At 45.4% G+C, this 7,387-nt stretch overlaps 1 long non-coding RNA gene across 1 annotated transcript; it reads left to right on the top strand.

Annotated features, from left to right (window-relative positions):
* Positions 1-3,345: 3,345 nt before the first annotated feature.
* On the top strand, positions 3,346-7,186 carry LOC144095150 (uncharacterized). Its single transcript, XR_013306699.1, has 4 exons — positions 3,346-3,578; positions 4,342-4,435; positions 4,970-5,045; positions 7,102-7,186. It is a non-coding gene; the product is annotated as an uncharacterized LOC144095150 (long non-coding RNA).
* The last annotated feature ends 201 nt before the right edge of the window (positions 7,187-7,387 follow it).

The raw sequence follows: 7,387 nt of genomic DNA, 5'->3' as shown, positions 1-7,387 counted from the left end.
CAGACTTCTAGCGCGCCTCTTTTCACGCGACAAAAGTACCTGTAGTGCGGCCTGTCGCGCGACACAACAGCTTGTCGTGGGATATGCCGCGCGACAGATACCTGTCGTGGGATGAGTCACGCGACAGATACCTGTCGTGGATTGTGCCGCGCGATAGATACCTATCGTGGGATGCGTCATACGACAGATTCCTGGTGAGGGTAATTATTTTACTGCAGAATTCTAGAAATACTGTCGTGCGGTCGTGTGACAGCGATAGGATCAAATTGACCAAAGATGCTTCAAAGCGCGTTCACTGTGGCGAGTCGCGAATTGGATGCGAGGTGCTCTGGTCTGCTGGTGACGGGAACCGAGCGAAATGAAGTGCTCATTCACATTGGCGAATCGAGTTTTCAACGCGCTTCCCGCGACCTGGCTCTCTCACCGAACGAGAGTTGGCTTAGAGGAGAGGCACTGCTCGAGCACTCACCTAATTCCCTTCTGTTTCCACATGACAATGTGACGAAAGTAGCGCATGCTCAACAGTATAATGCGGCTTTGAAAGCCCAAAAAGCTGTATGCACAAGCGGCGAAGCCAGCGGTGCCTGCGTATCCGCACGCTCTTGCGGTGGCGGCATGTAGCTGCAGCCACGACAGCGCCTGCACACCAATCGGTGTGCGCAAGTCGAATGGCGCTACTGAAAGTCAGTGTCCTCTTGTCTTCTGTGACATGTTCAAGCCATGTAACATAATGTACCGCTACTACTATATGCGCAGAAAAAACCAAGGACACTTGTATGCGTCGCGGGAAAGAATGTCGTTAATTGTCAATCAGGGAAAATTACTCGCCATAACCATCCGGCTACACAAAGGCAGCATGTGTGTACATGCACGCAAATGTTCAAAGCAACCCCGATATCATTTTTCTGCGCGTTTCAGTTTTAAGAGCGTCAGCTCTTACTACTTACGTTTGTCAAGGACACGTCTGTCTGCAGGGAAGGTCAAATTAGCCAAGACAGTTACCACACTATATCACATAGCAACAGCGGGCGCGTAGAGCCTCAGTTGTCACAGATACCTTCGATCCGTTTTACATATGCCAGTATAGCGGCTATCGAAGAGGAACCCCGGGGACCCCCATTTGCATCAAATTTGGGGGCCGCCCGTTTGACGCATAACGATCGAAGTGGTGTCATTTCACTTGTCATGTTCCTGAGGATAAAATAAATATTTAGATGAAGCCCAAAATATGTGTGGGATTCGCACCAACGACCTTTTCGCCCCCAAACCGTGCATTCCAGGGACTTCCAGACAGCCATAAGGCCTAATCGTTTTTCGCAGAGAGTTCCGGATGCAGTCAAACAATTCATCTTGTTGTAATGCACACGTTTATAAAATCGGTAACTGATATATAAGGAGGAAACATACCGGATATAGCGAAGGTGGCTGTAAATCGCAATAGTAGTGCAAAATCTTTGAAGTAGATGACGCTGCTTGTATCTTAGAACGCATGTTTCCGAAACGAAATGCCCTGAGATGTTTGCATTTTGTCTTTTCCACGTTTGCTGAGCACCCCGATCTAAACACTTGAAGCTCTCGTAGCTAACGCTCTTACGTCCAACGCTGGTGCAGTGTTTAATTGGCGGAAAATTTTTTTTAGCGGCAGTGGCGTGGTGCTTATTATAAAAAAGCAAAAAAAAATACTTTACGATGTCGTTCATTGCCTTCACTGAAAATTTCATGACGGTGACACGAAAATGTCGCTAAATATAGACAGCAGCGTATGCAGCCGAAGGTGAAATGCGGCGGCCGACGAGTTTGAACCGATTCGATTCTCGGTCGAAATGATAATAAAGTCTTGGGACTGACGTCAACCGCGCGCTTTAAAGTTTCGCCTGCTTTGACACAGTCTGGCTCCTGTGCACCCGCGCTCGGTCCTCTAAACTACTCTGGTCCCAGTGCGACTGTGTGCTATGACAATCTGAGCGAAAAGGAGGATGTCTGGGGGTTTTGATGTGCACCACGGCCATACAGTTGAGCGACATGATAACGTACGGGCGCGGCATGCCAGCCTGAATACCGGCCGCCAGCGTCAGAAAAATGCGACAGTAATGTTTGTTCAAGTCCATACTAAGCCGTCGGATGGAGTATCGTTGGAAAATATCGAGTAGTTGGTAGAAGCGATAACAGGAATACAAACAAATGTCTCCCCACGGCGCCTTTAATTGCTGCTGCTCAATCGCGGCTCCCCTGGCCTCAGCTGGCTCCGCTCCTGAAGGTTTCGCGGAAACCGAGCATATCTTTGTTTTACTATGAGACGAGGTTCACAGTAAAACGATGACGAGAGCAGCCAGGGGGTAGCGCGTAGTTCATTGCCCGGCGCGCCCGCGGGCGGCGTCGTTCCCGAAAGCTCGCCTCGCTCACTCCGGCTGGCTCACTGATTGGCTCAACAGCTTGCGACCTTCACTCGGAAGGCTGGAAAATCGAGAAGCGAGCGACTGGCGCTGCGACTGAGCGATACTTTATGCCCACGTTTGCAGTACTGGTGAACAACCTTTAACGCTCATATGCTTGGGTTATCGGCTGCGTTGCGGCGAGTCTTATTTAAGATCGTCCGCGACGCCATCGTCACCGTCCGTGACGCACAGGCTGAGAACTTCAATTCCAGTACGTGCCGAAACAGCTCGTATTTATCGTAACGATACGAACTCGAAAACACGGCTACTTCGATGCGCTAGTGGGCTCTTGCTTGTTAAACTACACGCGATCAGGATGCGGCGAGTGCTAGCCGCTGTTGCATATTAGCTAAAGTGAGACGCAAGTATTGACGTAGTTTCGTAACACAGTTGATATCAAAGCAATCTCCTTGTACTGGTCACCGATTAAGCTGTTAAGTTTCATGATCTCCGGTGAGCGTGCCAGTGTCGCGCAAATTAATGCATCGCAGCTACTTTCCCTCGTGCCAATTGCGTTCAACTTATCCACGATATTCGCCAGCTTGAGATACGGCACTTTTCTTCGCTGTTTTTGTCGCAACTTAGTGATTTTATCTGGCATCAAACGAAATTGCATTCTCTCAACACCGTCGTCTGCTCCGTCGTCTGCTAGGGCATCCGGGTCACTACAGGGGATCACAGGATCGCAGCTTCTACAAACGACATGCCAGAAAAAGTAACTGAAAGCGCTTTAGTATTCTTAAATAATCTAAAAATAATTTAAAATAAATGCAGTGTCTTTGTTGTGGAGATAATATAAGTATTCATGGTTTAAAAACAAATTTTTTTGTCGGTTGTAATTTTTCACCGACACGAAAGCGCAGCCGTCGGCGCCATTGCAGCGCAACCGACACGTCGTGCTTTGTATTATTTGCCTCTTTGAGGCATTGCTTGAGTACTTGTACGGCGGACACGTGTGAAGAACTCATTCAATAGGAAGGTGAGCAGGAGTGTGTTTTGGAAGCCAACAACCAGGATTTCGGCCTGTCAACATTGGCGAGTTTCAACGGGTAAGCCATGAAGAGTGCTGCGACGTCTTTTCATCTCTTAGGGGAACGAAGACTCCTGCGCCGTTTTACTAAGCCTGGATGGATCGCATGGCCGGTGAGTCCCGCTCTGCGTTTCTTTGCTAATGATCTGTATTCACACGCGCTATTTGTATGCGGCTATATAGGGATGTGAGTGGAGGCAGTTCGCCTGCGGATGCCGCAGCTATAATGCGGCGCCAAAAAAGCAGGGCCTATATCCTGCATGACAAGTGTTGTTCTCATTGTCTTTATGTGCATTTATTACTCGCGTGCCGTGGTAAATAAAAATGGCACCAGATATCACAACAGAGTTACGCTTTCGCTTGCTAGCGCTTCAACACTCGCTGCAAAAGCATGGACTGCACTGCGTAGAAGACGATGAGCGAGAAGTGCCGCGCGGCGGAGCGCTCGCGCTAGACCAGCTGCGATCAGACACCGCACTTCTTTGCTCAGGGTTAGTACACATCGGATTAGTGCTTGTGCCTTAATATGTGTCATACTAAATTATTCTGAGACAGTGATCGCATGCGAAAGGCTAGATCATATTCATCGCCTTGTCTTTTGTAAACTTGTCTGTGCTTCCCCAGTGGCACAGGATTTGAGGCAGTGTTATGTCAAAGTTAGATCAATCTTGCGTGTCCTGAGCTGTAAACGTTAATGCTTCCTCTCCTTCTGAGCACTGCGAGCGGTCGGATATGCAACTGCACAATTATTTAGGATTTCTACCTTTTTGCTGTATCCCTCGCTTTTGTGGCCCGCATTCAAGTCGTCCGCCATTGTCGATGGTTTTTTGTTACTTATTTTCGCTTTGTTATTTATTCTTGGTTGCGTGCCATCAGCTGTGGTGCCGGCGATTCTCCGAGCTCGGAACTCTTCCCAGGCACGGGATCCTACCCACAGACCTCCCTTCGCCGCACTCACGAGTGTTCTTTGGTATTTTCTTGTTTTTCTTGCCTTTACTTGCATTGCCAGTCGACAAATGTGTGCAGCTTTTAATTGTATGCAGATTTGTTAAATGCGCTAGCAATTTTTCTATGATGCCAAGCTGTGCTGTGAGATATCAAGCTTCTTGCTAGTGAAGGCATGCTTTTTTCCATTCTCTCTTCTCATTTAACCAAGGCAGACTGGTTGCAACTTTCAATTTAATACCTAGACATTGGTGCAAGGCACCATGATAGGAATTAATGAAAACCTGCACATCCTATATTCAAATTGGTGTGCGGTATTTCAGCCAGCTCATCTTTCAGTGTGGTTATAACAGTCATTGTGACTCTTCTCAAAGAATGTATATGGGTGCATTACATAAAATCTGTTCATTTGTTTTGTCATGAGCTAGCTCATTGGTTTTTTATTTACTTATATTACGTCTAAGTTTAGTGTTTAAAGCAGTAGAGGATTTCCTCTCTTGTCATTTATGACATGGCTACAGCCACTGACAGCTGTTGCTCTGGATGTATTTATTTGCAGTTACCAGCGGCCAGCATCTATTGGGCCATGCGTGCTTCCTGCCTTCGGCTGTGTCATCCCTCCTGATTCGTTCATGGTAGTTATTCTTTTTCAGTGATGCATATCTTAGCTGCCTATTTAGAAAAATATTTTCAATATAGGCTTGCAGCTAGGTTTAGAAATGCATGAAACTCTACATGCACTTCACAGCAGTACCTCAGCTCATAATTACCGGAACTGTAGATTTGTACAAAATTTGTCGCTGATTTAGCTCTTGACGCAGCTGCTAACATAAACGTGCTTTGACATTGCACACCTGTTGCCTGGTATCCATATGTGTCCTCGAAAAGGACCTATATGTTCATTTATTCCTTTAAAAACATTGTGCTCTACAATGATGGTTTACCAGTATTTCTGACACAGAGACCAAATTGTCAGTCAGTAATGTAACATTGCACGATGACACCAATCCTTCTATGGTATAGCATCCTTGCAATGCACTGGGCAAGCTGCTGTCAGCACAGATTTAATGCTGGTTTATTGCCATAGCATATGGTTATACTGCACAGTTTGTACCTCTACCTTCTTAAAGCTGTATACTTGAAAAATTTAAAATTAGTTGAAGGAAAATTCAAGGAAATGTAACAGTAACTGTCTCACATTTTGGTGGACACTTGAACCGTATTATAAGGGAGGGATATAGAAGGGAAGTAATGAAGAGCTGATGCCCATGTTAGATGCCCCTCTTTAGTTAAACATACCACGCAATTAACACATTTGGTGCAAAACAAACATGGGACTTGCACGCTCACAAGCACCCTCATGTCAGTAAAACAAAGTGCCAATGTTGCCGTACTTTAGAGCTTTGCTCCTAAAAGCGCAGCTGACTGCTGTTCAAAGTTGAGAGCAAAAATATGTCTACTTTTCCTCATGTGCAGTCTGCAGTGCTGGTGCCATTTGCAATGGTGATTGACATTGAGTTGCATGATGCTCAGTCTGTTCCTGGAGTTAGTGATTTTGTCTGTCGTGTGAATGTGCTGTTAAAATTAGTGCAGAACAATGGTTCTCTAGTTCATTTTAGGTAACTCTCTCCTGTGCCACATGCTACCACCCTTTTTCCTCAAATTTCCTAATCTCATTTAGCCACCTGATTGCCACCCATTCATGCATTCACCTACTCTTGGAATCCTCCCTGTGTTTTAGTGTGGCATTGCTTATATCTTCTCTGCATTACACATGCACTGCACTTCCTCTTTTTTTGATTTAGTCAAGATATCTCTGTTCCTATCTCTTGCATAAGCATAAGAGGCGACTAAAGTGCACCATCTGGGCTTGTGATGCAATGTGTAGGGTGCTTCGTTTTTGGGTAAAACCTGGTTTCTTTCTAATGTTGCACCAAAAAAGATTCTTAAATATCAGGTTCAACCCAATTTCTGTGCAAATGTGCCTGTAGGAAAGTGTGGTTTGAAGGTGCACAAAGCGAAGAACTGCTGGTGTGTAGTGGATGTCACATAATTCTTCTGACAGATTTTTTAAACAATTCTGGTTATTTTATTTCTCTTTTAATGTTTATTGTTGGTCGGTTCCTTATAATTTTTGGATAAACTGAAAACTACATGTACTGACTGGTATTTCATTCCAATAATTATACCCATTATTATGAAGCTGTGTTGGAAGGTAGGTGTGCATTTAGTATGCGTGCTTTGAATTTCAGTGATTGTTTCTGCAATGCAAAATGGAGGACAGGTCTCTGCTGTGCGAGTTTTTTGCAGTGGAGTGAAAGTAGCTGGAGAAGCATTTGCTACTGTGTCACCCAGCCAAAAGTTCTTCCCCAGACCACTGAGCTTCTGAATACCTATGGCTTAAAGCTCGAAGCTCTGGTTGCCCTTTCCGAGGTTTTCTGCATTAACGAGTGCAAGCCCAAGGGCTCAGAGCTAACAAGCATTTGAAACCATAGAGCTATACACAGTAGTACTAGGGCCGTGCAGCAAGTCAATGTGAATTATGTCGCGATAAACATGGTTTACTGTAGAAAGCTAGTGTGAAAAAATAGTTGCGCTCACAGAAACCGCTGTTTCTTTCTTAGTCGGTCATTGAAACAAAGCAATGCATGTAAAATTTTATATCTCACTGATCCCTCAATTTTTTTCCAGCTAAAGACCAAGAGTTGCATGGAAGCTGTGCAAGCCACCAAGTTGCGTGTGGTTTTTGCCAGGGACCTGTAGCAGGCTGGGAAATTAGTGGATGGCCAGTGGTAATCACTCAGTAAGGCAAGCTTTTTTTGTAAGTACAGTTTTTGGCATAGCATTGCTTAGGAACGCATGCACTAATCTGACTACTCTATGCCCGCCCATGCTTCAAGAATAATGAAGTACTTGAAAAAAATTGATTGCCTAAAAAAATTGCCGCTTCTGTTATGTTTTTTCAGGAAAGTATTTG

Source organism: Amblyomma americanum, chromosome 6, assembly GCF_052857255.1.
Source record: "Amblyomma americanum isolate KBUSLIRL-KWMA chromosome 6, ASM5285725v1, whole genome shotgun sequence".
NCBI lineage: Eukaryota > Metazoa > Arthropoda > Arachnida > Ixodida > Ixodidae > Amblyomma > Amblyomma americanum.
Note: the sequence above shows the minus strand (reverse complement) of the source record. Positions and strands in the feature narration are given on the sequence as shown.